Below are 18,653 nucleotides of genomic sequence, written 5' to 3'. Positions count from 1 at the left end.
CTTCATTTTGAAGATAAAGAAACGAAGGCTAAGGGAGGTTAGGGGATCTGGCCAAAGACACACAGCTGGGAAGTGGCCACACTAAGAGTCAAATCTTCATGGTCTTACATTCCTGGGCTCTAGACCTGGGTAAGAGTCTTGAGTTTCTGTCTTGGCTCCAGATTTTGTTAACTCTGTGTCCTTGGGCAAATCTTTTGCTCTTTTATGGCTTCGTTTCTCTGTCTTTCAGAGTAATACTAGTAGCTAATATTAACTCTTGCAGACTTGCAAGATTAAATGAAATAACACTGTGAGTTACAATCTAAGGATGTTTCTACCCATATTTCTTTGTTCTCCATGGTGCTTAGCCCTTCTCACCCAGGCAGAAAGGTGGCTACTCTCCCAGGCATTCATTGCTGCAGGGAAGGGATACGAGCTAAAAATTCAGAGAAAAGATTCGAAAGCTTAGACTTTATGGGAGCTAGGATATTAATATTGATTTGAGGAAAACAATGTGGAGTCAAAACAAGGCTTCCTGTCCCCCAAGCAGAAGAAAAGATCCCTCAGAAGCAAAGAGTAAGTAGATGTTGGGGCTTTCAGAGAAGGAGGTCCCATCCTCCCCAGCAGCACACATCTCTGTGTGTGGTAGATTGGAGGGAGGGTGACAGATGTTCTAGATAGACTCAGAAATCTGAAAGCAAAGGGGGCTTCTGTCCCCAACCACAGCTCAGAAATCTTCTCTGTAGAAGTAGCTGAGTATCAGATCTAGGCACAAGATCCTGAGGCTACCTCCCAGCATTCATGCTCCCAGGACAGTTCAGGCACCACAGAAAGATCCTGGGGGCCAGAGCAGTGGGCACACAACTGAGCGTGTTACAGGATGCCTTGCAATCAGGGTAAAGGAGAACCCAGCAGCAACCCACAGGACCCACGGGCTGAGAACCAGGATGTCCCAGCAGCTGGCACCATGGATAGATAATATACTTGACACTACATGCCATACTCTCTCCCAGTACCCAAATGCCTCAATTTCCTATAAGACCCCTGGAACTGGCCAGGATCACACCTGGGATTCCAGAACTTTGGGAGGCCAAGGTGGGAGGATCACTTGAGCCCAGGAGTTCAAGACCAGCCTGGGCAACAAAGCAAGACCCCATCTCTACAAAAATAAAAATTAGCCACTAATGTAGTTTGGATCTGTGTCCCCACCCAAATCTCATGTTGAATTGTAATCCCCAGTTTTGAAGGTAGAGCCTGGCGGGAGGTGATTAGATCATGCGGGTGGAGTTCTCATGAATGGTTTAGTATCATCCCCCTTGGTACTGTATAGTGAGTGAATTCTTGCAAGATCTGCTTGTTTGAAAGTGTATAACATCTTCCCTCTCTCTCTCTTCCTTCTGCTCCAGCCATGTAAGATGTGCCTGATTCCCCTTTGCCTTCCACCATGATTGTAAGTCTCCTGAGGCCTCCCCAGAAGCAGAAGCCACTATGCTGCTTGTACAGCCTTCAGAATCATGAACCTCTTTTTAATAAATTACTCAGTCTCAGGTATTTCTTTACAGCAGTATGAGAACAAACTAATACAGAAAATTGGTACTGAGGAGTGGGGCATTGCTATAAAGATAGCTGAAAATGTGGAAGCAACTTTGGAACTGGGTAACAGGCACAGATTGGAAGAGTGTAGAGGGCTCAGAAGAAGACAGGAAGATGAGGGAAATTTTGGAGCTTCCTAGAGACTTGTTAAATGGTTGTGGCCAAAATGCTAATAGTAACAGGGACAGTGAAGGCCAGGCTGATGAGATCTCAGACGGAGATGAGGAACTTACTGGGAACTGGAGCAAACATCACTTTTGTTACACTTTAGCAAAGAACTTTGAGGCATTGTGCCCCTGCCCAAGGAATCTGTGGAACTTTGAACCTGAGAGTGATGATTTAGGGTATCTGGTGGAAGAAATTTCTAAGCAGCAAATTGTTCAAGATTTGGCTGGCTGCCTCTAACAACCTATGCTTATGTGTGAGCAAATAAATGATCTGAAAATGGAACTTATATTTAAAAGGGAAGCAGTGCATAAATGTTTGGAAAATTTGCAGCACAGCCATGTGGTAGAAAAGAAAAGCCCATTTTCAGGGGAGCAATTCAAGCAGGTTGCAGAAATTTGCATAACTAAAAGGAAAGCAAATGCTGATAGCCAAGACAATGGGAGAAAGTCCTCGGTGGCATTCCAGAGACTTTCATGGCAGCCCCTCCCATCACAAGCCCAGAGGCCTAGGAGGACTGAATGGCTTTGTGGGCCAGGTTCAGAGCTCCACTGCCCTGTACAGCCTCAGGACACTGTTCCGCATCCTGGCCTCTCCACCTCCAACTGTGGCTCAAATGAGCCAAGGTACACCTCGGACAACTGCTCCAGAGAGAGCAAGCTGTAAGCCTCTGCAGCTTCCACATGGTGTTAAGCCTGCAAGTGCACATAATGCAAGAGTTTAGGCTTGGGGTCCTCCATCTAGATTTCAGAGAAAGTATGGAAAAGCCTGGATGTCCAGGCAGAAGCCTGCTGCAGGGGAGGGTCCCTCATGGAGCACCTCTACTAGGGCAGTGTGAGTCGTAAATGTGGAATCAGAGCCCCCATACAGAGTTCTCACTGGGGCACTGCTTAGTGGAGCTGTGAGAAGACAGCCATCATCCTCCAGACCCCAGAATAGTAGATCTACCAACGGCTTTCACCCTGCACCTGGAAAAGCCACAGGCACTCAGTGCCAGCCTTTGGAAGCAGTAGCAGGGACTGAACCCTGAAAAGCCACAGGGACAGGGCTGCCCAAGGCCTTGGGAGCCCACCCCTCACACCAGTGTGTCCTGGATGTGGGACATAGAGTCAAATGAGATTGTTTTGGAACTTTAAGGTTTAATGAATGTCCTACTGGGTTTTAGACTTGCATGGAGACTTAGCCCCTTTCTTCTGGCTGATTTCTCTCTTTTGGAATGGAAGTATAATATGCCTATAACCCCATTGTATCTTGGAAGTAACTAATTTGTTTTCAATTTTACAGGCTCATAGGTGAAAGTGACTAGCCTTGTCTCAAAGAGACTTGGGACTTTGGACTTTTGAGTAATGCTAGAATGAGTTAAGACTTTGGAGGACTGTTGGGAAGGTATGATTGTATTTTGAAATGTGAGAAGGACATGAGATTTGGGAGGGATCAGGGGTGGAATAACATGATTTGAACCTGTGTCCCTACCCAAACCTCACATGAATTGTAATCCCCAGTTTTGGAGGTGGGCCTGATGGGAGGTGATTGGATCATGGGGGAAGAGTTTATACAAATGGTTAATATCATACCCCTTAGTACTGTATAGTGAGTGAGTTCTCACTAGATCTGATTGTTTTAAAGTGTGTGGCATCTTTCCCCTCTCTATCTTTCTCCTGCTCTGGTCACGTAAGATGATCTTGCTTCACATTTGCCTTCTGCCATGATTGAAAGTTTCCTGAGGCCTTCCCAGTAGCAGAAGCTGCCATTCTTCCCTGTACAGCCTGCAGAACATGAGCCAATTAGACCTCTTTTATTTATAAATTACCCAGTCCCAGGTGTTTCTTTACAGTAGTACAAAAATGGACTAATACAGCTGGGCACGGCTGCATGTTTATAGTCCCAGCTACTCGGGAGGCTGAGACAAGAGGATCGCTTGAATCCTAGAGTTCTAGGCTGTAATCAACTATGATCATGCCACTGCACCAGCCTGGACCACAGAGTGAGACCTTGTCTCTAAAACATTTAAATTTACATTTTAAAAAGACCCCTGGAACTTAGACATATTCTGAGGCAAGGTAGGACCCAAATGAACTGAGATTAGGTTTCTCCTATTTAGCAAACTGGGAGCTCAAAATGATAAAGAAAAGGAAAGGGAGTTTTATTTTAGTTCTTGTTCATCTGGGTTTATAGACTGAAACCACAGCTATTGCATATGTGAAGCACTCAGCCCAGTGCCTGGCACAAAGTAGACACTTGATGAATGAGAACTGGTTCTCTTACCACCTACTGGAAGAACCTCCTCTCCACACAGGCTCTCTCCTGTCCCAGCCCTTCATGTCCAGTTGATATCTGTGCTCCCTAGGAGAGAAACAAAATGGGGAGATGAAGTAGATTTGCTCACTACTCTTTGCACCAACCATGATCTTTTATCTAACTCCAGGTGAAAAAATCACTTTCCTCTCCTCCTGACTGCAAATGTTTATTGATACTACTGTGAAAATTAAATGCTTTGCTGAAGATTACTCTTTAACCCTGAAATTCAAGTTGGTATGTGTCTGCTTGTTCATTAGTTAATTAGTTAATCAGTTTGTTTATTTAGTAACAGCCAGATTCTATGAAACAGCAATGAGAAGGAAAATCCTTTACATTCACACTTCTCAAGCATTAATGTGCCCACACATCATCTGTGGATCTTGTTAAAACAGAGATTCTGATCCAAAGTATGGAAAAAGGGCCTGAGTTCTACATATCTAATACACTCCCAGGTGATACTAATCTTGCTGACCCATGGACCACATCTAGAGGATCTAGAGTCAGACACACTGGGTTCAAATCCCAACTCTGTAGCTGTGTGACTTTAAGCAACTTAAATAACCTCTCTGAGCCTTCATGTCATCTTTTATTAAATGGGACTATATATAACTTCTTACTGAAAGTTTGTATAGGTGAAGATTGAAGATAATTCAACAGAGCCCTTGCAAGTCTTGGCCATTCTGCAAGTAGCAGTGTGAATTATTAGGATAGTGTGGCCCCATTTATGCTAAATGTGGGGTTGCACCTTTCTACTACAGCCTTAGGATCCCTCTTGTCCTGACATTCTGCTATTCTGGGAGGACCGAATAGCTCTGGAATGAATAAAACTGTCACTGCCTATATGGAAGGGCAGCATCTTGTCTCTACTATCAGAGTGTGGTCATCATTCCAGACCAGCTATGAGGCATCTTGCTCTTGAGATGGGCTGAGAATCAGGATGTCCCAGCAGCTGGCAGCATGGATAGATGATGACATACCTGGTACTGAATGCCCACCTAGTCCCCAAATGTCTCAATGTCCTGTAAGACCCCTGGAACTGGCTGGGCATGGTGATTCACACCTGGATCCCAGCACTTTTGGAGACCAAGGTGGGAGGATCACCTGAGCTCAGGAGTTCGAGGGCAACCTGGGCAACACAGCGAGATCCCATCTCTACAAAAATAAAAATTAGCTAGGACATAATGGTGCATGCCTGTAGATCCTGCCCATTGCCGAGGCTGCAGCCTCTTTCCACTCCCCTCTTCAGGGATATTGATCCCCAGCCAGCTGTAGATGCATCTTTATTATTTGTGTGCCATAATCAGCACAGATATTAGGGTAATTCCCTGGCCTGGATCTATTTGTTCACCCATGCTAGCCTGAATCTCTCTCTGAGGTCCCCAGAGTCAGTGACAGCTGTGCGGGACCCAACTCTGGAAATAAAATTTCAGTTACATCTACTGGAAATTAGATTAGATTTTATTACTGGAAGGAAAAAGGAAAGATGACAACAACCAAAGGCTCAGAGAGAAAAGACATGTGTACATCAACACACAAATATGAGATGAAAAGCCATTTTGCAGCCTCACTCACCAACCCAAAGGAGCCAAAGAGCATCTGTCCTGCTTGGGGCGACTAGGAGGCTGCCTCAGCTCCAGCAATGGCCGTGTTGAAATGGAGGTGGCTCTCACCTCTGAGAAGCAAGGCAAGGCTCTGAAAATACAATGGTCCTCAAGGCGACAATCAGGGCTCACTCAGATCCAAGTTCTCCCATTCCTGAGCTGCATGGACTTGAGGACAGGACTTCCCCACTACTGTGAGTCTTCGTACTGTCACCTGCATTATGGGATGATGCTAATATCAGTACATAGTTCGGAGGAGAGTGAGATGAAACAGTAAGTGATGTTCCATACATTCCCCCAAAGAGGCATAAACTGGGTGATCAGAATAAGAAATACACAACTCATGCTAAGAACTGTGTTTTATATCATAGCCCTGTACAAGTACATGTATACATAAATAGACAAAAACATTAAGTATTACGAAATAAGTTGTGTCAATAATTGCAAACACATGTAGCATTTCCTATGTTCTAGGCTCTATTCTAAACCCTTAATAAATATTAATTCATCCCTATGAAGTAACTACTATTATTATGCCCATTTTATAGGTAAAGGAAGTAAGACTCAAATTCCCTTGAGTAACTTGCCTATGGTCCCACAGCCAGAAAATGGCAAGGCCAGGATTCAAAACCAACTGGTCGGCCTCATCCACTGTGCTACCACATCTGGTAATTCCTCTTCTATTCTAGTCAGAGGTCCCCTCCACTGATTTCATGGCCATTAAAAAAATCCCAATCTGAAATTTGAAAAATGCAGCTCTAATATGTCCTCTAACTTTGGAAATTCTTCTTTGGAGAAATGTTTATTCAAGTCTTTTGTGTATTTTTTAACTGGTTTGTTTTATTGTTGTTGAACTGTAGGAGCTCTTTACCTATTCTGAGTATTAATTGCTCATCACATATATGATTTGTAAATATTTACTCCATTCTGCTTTTTTCTCTGTTGATAGTGTCTTTTGATCCACACATTTTTAATTTGATGAAGTATAATTTATCTATTTTTTCTTTTGTTATATGTGCATTCATTGTCATATCCAAGAAATCATTGTTAAATCCAATGTCATGAATATTTTCCTCTATATTTTCTTCCAAGAGTTCTGTAGTTTTAGTTCTTACATTTAGGCCTTTCATCTATTCTGGGTTAATTTTTGTATATAATGCAAAGTACAGTTTCAACTGCCTTCTTTTGCATGTGGATATCAATTTTCCCAGTATCATATGTTGAAAAGACTGTCCTTTCCCCACTGAATGGTCTTGGCATCCTTGTTGTCAAAATCATTTGGCCATATATGTGAGTGTTTATTTCTGGGCCCTCTATCTTATTCCATTGGTCTATATGTCTTTCTTTATGCCTTTACCACACAGTTTTTATTATTATAGCTTTGTCGTAAGTTATGAAATCTGGATGTGTGAGTTCTCTGACTTTGTTTTTTCAAAATTGGTTGGCTATTTGGGGTCCCTAGTGATTCCATATGAATTTTAGGATGAATTTTTTCACATCTGCAAAACAAATCACTGGGGTTTTGATAGAAATTGTACTGAACCTGTAGATCGCTTTGGGCAGTATTGACATCTTAACAATATTAAGGCTTATAATCAATGAACAGGGGATTTATTTCCATTTTTGGTGTCTTCTTTCATTACTTTCAGCAACATTTTGTAGATTTCAGTGTACAAGTCTTTTACGTCTTGGTTAAATTTATTCCTATATATTTTATTCCTTTTGATGCTATTATAAATAAAATTGTTTTCTTAATTTCCTTTTCAGATTTTTCATTGTTAGTGTATAGGAACACAGCTGATTTTTGTGTGTTGGTTTTCTATCCTGGAGCTTTGGTAAATTTGCTTATTTGTTCTAACAGGCTTTTTTGTGGAACCTTTAGGTTCTACATATAAGACTATGTCCTGAATGGTATTGCCTAGGTTTTCTTCTAGGGTTTTTATGGTTTTAGGTCTAACATGTAAGTCTTTAATCCATCTTGAATTAATTTTTGTATAAGGTGTAAGGAAAGGATCCAGTTTCAGCTTTCTACATATGGTTAGCCAGTTTTCCCAGCACCATTTATTAAATAGGGAATCCTTTCCCCATTTCTTGTTTTTGTCAGGTTTGTCAAAGATCAGATAGTTGTAGGTATGTGGCATTATTTCTGTGGGCTCTGTTCTGTTCCATTGGTCTATATCTCTGTTTTGGTACAAGTACCATGCTGTTTTGGTTACTGTAGCCTTGTAGTATAGTTTGAAGCCAGGTAGTGTGATGCCTCCAGCTTTGTTCTTTTGGCTTAGGAGTGACTTGGCGATGAGGGCTCTTTTTTGGTTCCATATGAACTTTAAAGGAGTTTTTTCCAATTCTGTGAAGAAAGTCATTGGTAGCTTGATGGGGATGGCATTGAATCTATAAATTACCTTGGGCAGTATAGCCATTTTCACGATATTGATTCTTCCTACCCATGAATAGGGAATGTTCTTCCATTTGTTTGTATCCTCTTTTATTTCATTGAGCAGTGGTTTGTAGTTCTCCTTGAAGAGGTCCTTCACATCCCTTGTAAGTTGGATTCCTAGGTATTTTATTCTCTTTGAAGCAATTGGGAATGGGAGTTCATTCATGATTTGACTCTCTGTTTGTCTGTTATTGGTGTATAAGAATGCTTGTGATTTTTGTACATTGATTTTGTATCCTGACACTTTGCTGAAGTTGCTTATCAGCTTAAGGAGATTTTGGGCTGAGACAATGGGGTTTTCTAGATATACAATCATGTCATCTGCAAACAGGAACAATTTGACTTCCTATTTTCCTAATTGAATACCCTTCATTTCCTTCTCCTGCCTAATTGCCCTGGCCAGAACTTCCAACACTATGCTGAATAGGAGTGGTGAGAGAGGGCATCCCTGTCTTGTGCCCGTTTTCAAAGGGAATGCTTCCAGTTTTTGCCCATGCAGTATGATATTGGCTGTGGGTTTGTCATAGATAGCCATTATTATTTTGAGATACGTCCCATCAATACCTAATTTATTGAGAGTTTTTAGCATGAAGCGTTGTTGAATTTTTTCAAAGGCCTTTTCTGCATCTATTGAGATAATCATGTGGTTTTTGCCTTTGGTTCTGTTTATATGCTGGATTACATTTATTGATTTGCATAAGTTGAACCAGCCTTGCATCCCAGGGATGAAGGCATGGGCAAGGACTTCATGTCTAAAACACCAAAAGCAATGGCAACAAAAGCCAAAATTGACAAATGGGATCTAATTAAACTAAAGAGCTTCTGCACAGCAAAAGAAACTACCATCAGAGTGAACAGGCAACCTACAGAATGGGAGAAAATTTTTGCAACCTACTTATCTGACAAAGGGCTAATATCCAGAATCTACAATGAACTCAAACAAATTTGCAAGAAAAAACCCAACAACCCCATCAAAAAGTGGGCGAAGGATATGAACAGACACTTCTCAAAAGAAGACATTTATGCAGCCAAAACACTGGTGAAAAAATGCTCATGATCACTGGCCATCAGAGAAACGCAAATCAAAACCACAATGAGATACCATCTCACACCAGTTAGAATGGCGATCATTAAAAAGTCAGGAAACAACAGGTGCTGGAGAGGATGTGGAGAAATAGGAACACTTTTACACTCTTGGTGGGACTGTAAACTAGTTCAACAATTGTGCAAGTCAGTGTGGCGATTCCTCAGGGATCTAGAACTAGAAATACCATTTGACCCAGCCATCCCATTACTGGGTATATACCCAAAGGATTACAAATCATGCTGTTATAAAGACATAGGCACACGTATGTTTATTGCGGCACTATTCACAATAACAAAGACTTGGAACCAAGCCAAATGTCCAATAATGATAGACTGGATTAAGAAAATGTGGCACATATACACCATGGAATACTATGCAGCCATAAAAAATGATGAGTTCATGTCCTTTGTAGGGACATGGATGAAACTGGAAACCATCATTCTCAGCAAACTATCGCAAGGACAAAAAACCAAAGACCGCATGTTCTCAATCAGAGGTGGGAATTGAACAAAGAGAACACATGGACACAGGAAGGGGAACATCACACACTGGGGACTGTTGTGGGGTGGGGGAGGGGGAGGGGGAGGGATAGCATTAGGAGATATAACTAATGCTAAATCACAAGTTAATGGGTGCAGCACACCAACATGGCACATGTATACATATGTAACAAACCTGCACATTGTGCACATGTACCCTAAAACTTAAAGTATGATAATAATAACATCAAAAAAATAAATAAATAAATAAATAAATAAAACTCTGAACTTCTAAAAAATAAAAAAGATTATGTCATGGCAGAACAGATAATTTTACTTCTTCCTTTCCAATGTGAATGGCTTCTTTCTGTCTTTTTTTTCTTCAATTATTTAGGGCTGGAATGTCCAGTACTATGTTGAATAGAAGTGGGTGAGTGTTCCTGATCTTAGAGGAAAGGCTTCCAGTCTTTCACCATTGAGTACGACACTATATGTGGGATGATAAGGATGTATTAGAAACAAGTGCATTTCAAAAAACTGTTGATGCGGTTTGGCTGTGTCCCCACTCAAAACTCATCTTGCACTGAAGTTTCCATAACCCCCATATGTCATGGGAGGGATCTGGTGGGAGGTAATTAAATCATGGCGGTGGTTACCCCCATGCTGTTCTCGTGATAGTGAGTGAGTTTTCATGAGATCTGATGGTTTATAAGGAGCTTTTCCCCCTTTGCTCAGCACTTCTCTCTGCTGCCATGTGAAGAAGGACATGTTTGCTTCCCTTTCCATCATGATTGTCCATTTCCTGAGGCCTCTTCAGCCATGCAGAACTGTGATTCAATTAAACCTGTTTTTTTAATAAATTACCCAGTCTCGGGTATGTTTTCATAGAAGCATGAACAAACGAATACAACCGTTTTTAGTGACAATAATGAAAGCCCCTATGTGTCAGGCTGGAGTTGACTGTTTCCATTCATCAAATTATAGAATCCTCACAGTGACCTGTGAGAGAGGAATTTGAATCCGCTTATCACCAATGCAAGGCTTAGAGAAGTGTAGTGACTTCCCCAGGCTCACAGTGACAGCAAATGGTTACGCTAATATTCAAGCCCAGGGCTGGGTGTGGCAGCTCACACCTGTAATCCCAATACTTTGGGAGGCCAAGGTGGGTGAATCACTTGAGCTCAGGAGTTCAAGGTCAGCTTGGGCAACATAGCAAAACCCCATCTCTAAAAGGATTATAAAAATTAGCCAGGCATGGTGGAGCATGCCTGTAGTCCCAGCTACTTGGAGTCTGTTGTGGGAGGATCGCTTGAGCCCAGAGGCTTGAGGCTGCAGTGAGTGATGATTGCACCACTGCACTCAAGCCTGCGTAACAAAATGAGACTCTGTCTCAAAAATATAAATACATAAATATTAATCAAACTCAGAACTATTAGTTCCAACATGCTTGAACTCTCAAATTTCCTCAGCTTAGTAGATATGAGTCCTATAACCCTCCTTGTTAGAGGACAGTCTTCTCATCCTTGGAGCCTGAAGGGCAAAGATTCCATCTTTCACATCAAAGACCTGGCCTTGAGTGGCCCTGGCTCTACCACTCTCTGATGGAGTAACTGGACAAGTCACTGAAATTTTCTGAGCCAATGTCCTCAGCTACAAATCAGGCATCATAATAAAAGCCACACATAAGTTTCCCCGGGGCAAAGGGGTTTCCCAGGATATAGAACTTTCAGTGCTAAATGCCAAAGTCCCAGGCAAACCTGGTCAAGTTTGGTTTGTCACCAGATATGATGGTTAATACAACCATTCATTCCATTGTTCATTCTTTCAACAAATATTGATTGAGTGTCCATTGTATGCCAGACAGTGTTCTTGATGCTGGAGATATAGGGAAAAAAAAGAAAAAATATTTGGCCTTCATGGAGCTTATATCCTAGCTAGGGCAGAACAGCACAAATAAAGAAGTAAGACATTTAGTATGTCAAGTAATGATAAATACAATGAAGAAAAAAAGAGCAACAAATTATTCAAATAGCCCCAAACTGGAAGCCACCCAAAGTATCCATCAGCAGAACAGTGAATAAACTGAGATCTATTCATGCAATGGATTAGTGCAATGCAACAAAAACAATGAATTACTGATACACAAAATGTGGATGAATCTCAGACATTATGCAGAGAAAAACAAAACAGTACATGCTGGAAGCGTCCGTTTATACGAAGTTCAAAAACAGGCAAAACTAAGAGATGGTGATTATAGTCAGAAGAGTAATTACCTGAGGGTGATGCTAACTGGAAAGGGCCTAAGGAAACTTTTGGGGCACTGCAAATATTCAATGTCTTGGCCTGGATGGTGATCAGATGGAGAACACATAGGTAAACATTCACTGAAGTGGATACTTGACATAGATCCAATAAGTGCACTTTATTGTGCATAAGCTGTACCTCAATTATGAAAAAAAATCTTAAATAGATAAATAAATCAACAAAGGTGAAACGGAGGCATGGAAGAGGTAGAATTAGGTTGGCATAGTTCATAGCATGGAAGAAGAATTCACTACATGTTAGGTACATTTTATTATTATCTGGTGACTGTGAGGAGCCTATGGCCTAAGCTTCAAAGAGCAGAAGCCCCTCTGTTGGCTCTTTGGGTTTCCCTCAGCTAAGCTCAGGACCCTGGTACATCTCCAGGAGCCTCTTTGGGAAGGCTGTACTTTAAATGCCTTAACACTGGTTTCTAAACCCAGCTCATCAACAGGACTGGAAGGTTTCTGGCAGGACCATACTGGTTTGCTCTGCACAGTACATCCTAATCCCATGCCCCTGAGACTGTAGTGACAAAGATTTATAACATTTTCCTATGCAATGGGATTGAATTATCCCAGGGATAATGGAAAGGTATTTTTCATCTTTAGGGTGTTAATGAATATAAATGGGATTTACAGCCTATTTCTCTGCTTTTTTTTCCCTCTGGGAAGTGAGATCATAGAAAACTTACAGTAGCAAAAGGAGAGTGAGAGACCCTTCATTCAACCCTCCCACCCAGAACACCCCCAAGAATGAGAAAGACTTCAAGAACCCCAATGCCTTCCCCTCCTTCCCAAATGGTCAAAAACTCCTCCAAGTAAAAAGTAATTGATCCATCATGTTACAAGTATTTTTAGCTACAAGGAATTGCTAACCAGCAAACTTTGAGTGAACCAGGACCCAGGGAAGTCAAGATGTAAACCTCTTTTCTAGATGGAATACTCTCTCTGCTCATGGCTTTCTTCTGGGAAGTAGGGAAGGTGTTGTCTTGGTCCATATTAGTCCACATCTCTTAGGGAATAATTCTGTCATCTCCCCACCTCTAATGCTCTATTCTATGCTGGAATAATTATAGGACCCAGAAAGGTCTTCTTCCTCTCTGATCATTCATATGTTATTCTTTGTGCCTAGAATATGTCTCTCTTCTCTTAGCCAGGGAGAGTTGGGATTGGCTATAAAAGAGGTCATCAGGGACAAAGACAAAATGGCATATATACACAATGGAGTACTATGCAGCCTTTAAAAAGAAGAAAATCCTGTCATAAGCGACAACATGGATGAACCTGCTAAGTGACATAAGCCAGGCACAGAAAGATGAATACCACACGGCCTCACTTATACTCGCAATCTAAAAAAGTCAGACTCATAGAAGCAGAGAGTAGGATCATAGTCACAGAGGCTGGGGGGTGTAGGGATTGGGAAGATGTTAGTCAAAGGGTACAAAGTTTCATTTAGATGGAGGAATAAATTCAAGAGATCTCTGTACAATGTGGTGACTACAGTTAATAACAATGTATTGTATATTGAAAATTGCTAAGATAATAGATTTTAAGCATTCTCATCATAGGAAATTATAAATATCAGAGGTAATGCATATTATAATTAGCTTGATTTGGCCATTCCACAATGTATACCTGTATCAAAACATCATGTTAAGCACCGTATTTGTCAATGACAATAAATTTAAAAGAGGCATCAGGAAGGATCCCTTTGGAGATGGAACTGTTCTACATCTGACTATACAAAAGTCAATATTCTACTTGTGATCTTTTCCTAATGTATTACAAAATGGTACCATTGGGGGAACCTGGGTAAAGAATGCACAGGATCTCTCTGTATTATTTCTTATAACTTTATGTGAATCTATAATCATCTCAAATTGAGACCTTTAATTTAAAAGAAAAATCTCCTTGGACAGTCTAACATGCAATCAGAGTTCAGAATGATTACTACAGCTCAACACTAGCCAAGAGAAATTTCTGTGGTGATGGAACTGCTTTCTATCTTCTTTATAATCCAGCAACCACTGGCTGCGTGCAGCTATTGAGCTCTTGAAAGATAACTGGTAGGATTGGGGACCTAAATTTTTAATGCTGATTAATTTAAATTTAAATAGCCACATGTGGTATATTAGTTTTCCAGGGCTGCCTTAACAAAGTACCACTCACTAGATGGCTGACAGAACAGAAATGTATTGTCTCCTAGTTCTGGAGGCTTGAAGTTCAAGATCAAAGTGTTGGTAGGGCATCTTTCTTCTGAATTCTGTGAGAGACAGTCTGTTCCATGCCTCTCACCTAACTTCTGGTGAGTTGCTGGCAATCTTCAGCATTCCTTGGCTTGTTGAAACATTACCCTGATCTCTGTCTTCATCTTCACATGATGTTCTATGTGTGTGTCTGTCTCCAAATTTCCCCGTTTTATAAGGATACGAGTCCTATGGGACTGCAAATAAAGACATACTCTGAGGAAGTGGAGGTTAGGACTTCAACATATGGATTTTGGGAGAAGAGAATTCAACCTGTAACTTGTGTCTTGTGGCTACCATATTGGACAGTGCAGGTCTAGCTGATCCCCTTCCTCAGTTCTGGTGCCTTAACTACAGACAGGCCACCCTGATAACAACTCCTAGCTACCTTCAATCACTGTCCCTTGTTTCAGCAAGTATTTATTGAACAATTACTATGAGTCAGACACAGTGCTAGGATCTGAGAAAAAGTAAATGTAACACAACCCTGCTCTCTCAAAACCTGCAGCCTCCTGGGGTACACCAGACAAGAAGTCAACCTTTCTTATGTCAAGTTACACATAGTTAATTAATGAATCTGCACAACCCACTAGAGTAAACAGAAGAGGCTACTTGTGGCTGAAGGAAGCAGATGGACCCAGGGTCCACCTGGCCACTCCAAGGGCTAAGGAACCCAGTATCTCGGCCTCCTGTTATCCATTCAGAGCCTGCTGGTTGACATGCTCTAAGGGAGCCAGTCAATTGCTAAAAAGTGAGAGCAGTGCTGGGTTGCAGGGGTGTCAGAGAAGCCCAGGAAACTGAAAGAGGACAGAAGAGGAGCCCCACCTTAGCTTTCACAGGAGACTCAAAGTCTTTACTGGATGGAGGAGAAGGGATTTATGGTAGTTATTAATTTGTCATTAGTATTATTTAACAAAACTCTATTCCCCTCTCTTTCTAAATACCAGAAATAGCACTTCCCCATACCCTTTGAAATAGTTTACCAATTAGCTTTTGCTGTGTAACAAACCATTCCAAAACCTAGTAGCCTAACAACAACCATTCATTGGTCCATGAATTGGCAGTTTGGGCTGGGCTCAGTTGCGCCGTTCTTTGCTGGTCTCACCTACATTCTCATGTGACTTCCACTGACTGGCAGGTTGATAGGGGATGGTGGGCTCTACAATATGGTTTCACACACCTGATGGCTGGTGCTGGCTGTTGGCTGGAGTGACTGTGGGCCATGGGTCTCTGGCAGTCTAGACTGAGCTTATTTACAAATTGTTGATTATGGGGTTTCCAGGAGTAGCAAGAGAGGGCAAGCTCTCTGTACAAGCACTTTTCAAGTCTCTGATTGCATTGAATTTGTTATTTTCCCATTGGCCAAAGCAAATCACAGAGCCACCCAGAGTCACTGTGGGTGAGGACTACCCAAAGGCATGGATACAGGGAGGAAATAACAAGTCACAGGCCATGCTGCAGCCATCTATGACAGTTAGTGAGGGATGGCTGTGTAGATTGCTCGGGTGAAATGTGACCAGAAGTGGTACATGTCACTTTTTGGCAAAAGTCTTTTGAGAGCCAGTGAGCTACTCACCATACTCTCTTTTCTTGCCTCAGAGATTATAGAAGTCTTGTGTTTCTATATATCTGGGTTCCTGTGTGGCTACAGTGAACAGAGACCTCCTGCCTACCCACATCAGACATGTCACAGAGTGAGAAGCAAGCTCTGTAAGCTACAGAGATCTGGGGTATGTTTGTTACCACAGCATAAACTAGTCTATCCTGACTGATACATAATCCAATGCTGAGTCCTGAAGGATTACAAGAGTTAGCAACGTGAAGAGTAAGAAGAGAAAAAAGCATGATGGACATAGATAATAACATATGCTAAATCATGGAAGCAAAAAGGAGCAAGAGCATGGTAAATTCAGGCAACTGGGAGGGAGTTTGATCTGACTGGAGCATAAAAGGTGAGGAGTGAAGAAGTTATCTTAGTTAGCTTGGGTTTCCATAGCAAAATACCATAGAGTAGCTGGCTTAACCGAGATAAATTGTTTTCTTTTCTTACAATTCTGGAGGCTGGAAGTCCAAGATCAGAGTGCCAGCACGGTCATTTCTGATGAGAGCTCTCTTCCTGGCTTGCAAATGGTCACATTCTTGCTATGTCCTCAGATAGCTGAGAGGGAGAAAGAAACCTCTCTCTTCCTCTTCTTATAAGGTTATAATCCTATCTGCTTAGGGCCCACCCTTATGACATAATTAACCTTAATTATTCCTAAAATATCAGTCTCAAGATAGAGTCCCATTCAGGGTTAGAGCTTCAACATATGGGTTTTAGGGAGAAATAATTCAGTCCAAAGCAGTAATGAAAGATGAGGCTGGGAAGATAGAGAAGCCAGGTCATGGCAGGTCTTAGAGGTCGTGGTCAGCCCTTAAGATTTTATCCTGAGCAGAAGGGAAGCCTCTGATAGGTTTTAAGGCTATGGATGGTTCTACTGTCTAGAAAGGTCACTCCAACTGCTGCCCTCACTTCTCACGTTCAGTAGATTCTCAAGCAGCACCACTTTGTGGACCCCTGTATTAATCTGCCCTCAAGCTGCTGATAAGGACATACCAAAGACTGGGTAATTTATAAAGGAAAGAAGTTTAATTGATTCACAGTTTCACATGGCTAGGGAGGCCTCACGATCATGGTGGAAAGCAAATAAGGAGCAAAGTCACATCTTACACGGTGGCAGGCAAGAGAGCATGTGCCTGGGAACTCCCCTTTTTAAAACCATCAGATCCCATGAGATTTATTCACTATCACAAGAACAGCACAGGAAAGACCCTCCCTCATGATTCAATTGCCTCCCACCAGGTCCCTCTCACAACACATGGGAATTATGAAAGTTACAATTCAAGATGAGATTTGGGTGGGGATACAGCCAAACTATATCAACCCCCATAGCTGGTCTGTAGTTTTAACATGATTTCTGGGTTCTACCTGTCTGTCCCAGTGACAGACAGTCCCAGCTCTGCCTCAGTGGGTGGGGAAGTTTCAGAGTCCCTGCCAAGGGGTCTCTTCCTGCCTCCAAGCATGACCTCTCCAAGTAGAAGTCAGGCAAAAGCTCCATTCTCAGTCCAGTGGAAAGTCACCTCTAATAAAACCACCTTAAATTCCAGCTTTTCCTGTGCTCTGTGACATACTGAGTCACTAGAAGTCTGGAAAAGAAAAATCAGAGCATGCTTTTGCTTTGATTAGCTAGTTATCCTGTAGGTGCCTTTATTATTAGACCTCAGTTCAAATCTTGGCTGCCGCACTTCAAGCTGGTTTTCTTGAGCAAGCTACTGCACATCACAGAGTCTGTTTCCTCATCTAAACATAACCATAATAATAACAATGTTAACAGGGCTGTTGGAAGAATTAACTCTAAGATAGATGTAGAGTACAGAGTACAGTGCCTGCCTGTCACATTATCCATTCTCAGCATGCAATCCACTATTATTAGTATTACTGTTATTAACAACAAATCAAGACTTTTTACCAACCATTTCCCATGGATCCAGCTTTGTGTCATACTAAAAGATACAAAGACATGAACCATTGTGGATAATGGAGAATCGTTATCCAATTCTGTCTCCTCCTGCTGAAGTCTGGGTCAGTTTTGAAGCTTCAAGGTAGATCATTGGTCCAGGGGAAGCTGCCAGAAATGAGTAAAAGGAGTATGGGGCATGCATTAGTCTGTTTTTATGCCGCTGATAAAGACATACCCAAGACTGGGAAGAAAAAGGGGTTTAATGGACTTACAGTTCCACATTGCTGGGGAGGCCTCACAATCATGGCAGAAGGCAATGAAGAGCAAGTCACGTCTTACATGGGGCAGCAGGCAAAAAGAAGAGAGAGCTTGCACAGGGAAACTCCCATTTTTAAAACCATCAGATCTTGTGAGACTCATTCACTATCATGAGAACAGCACAGGAAAGATCCACCCCCATAATTCAATCACCTCTAACTCGGTCCCTCCCGTGACAGTGGGAATTGTGGGAGTTACAATTCAAGATGAAGTTTGGGTAAGGACACAGCCAAGCCATATCATTCCACCATTGGCCCCTCCAAATCTCATGTCCTCACATTTCAAAACCAGTCATGCCTTCCCAACAGTCCCCCAAACTCTTAGCTCTTTTCAGCATTAACTCAAAAGTCCACAGTCCAAAGTCTTATCTGAGACAAGGCAAGTCCCTTCCAACTATGAGCCTGTAAAATCAAAAGCAAGCTAGTTACTTCCTAGATACAATGAGGTGTTCAGGTATTGGGTAAATACAGCCATTCCAAGTGGGAGAAATTGACCAAAATAAAAGGGCTACAGGTCCCACGCAAGTCCAAAATCCATCAGGGCAGTCAAATCTTAAAGCTCCAAAATGATCTCCTTTGACTCTGTGTCTCACATCCAGGTCACGCTGACACAGGAGGTGGGTTCCCATAGCCTTGGGCAGCTCTGCC

This window comes from Pan troglodytes, chromosome 11 (genome assembly GCF_028858775.2).
Source record: "Pan troglodytes isolate AG18354 chromosome 11, NHGRI_mPanTro3-v2.0_pri, whole genome shotgun sequence".
Taxonomy (NCBI): Eukaryota; Metazoa; Chordata; class Mammalia; order Primates; family Hominidae; genus Pan; species Pan troglodytes.
This window is presented reverse-complemented; position numbering follows the sequence as displayed.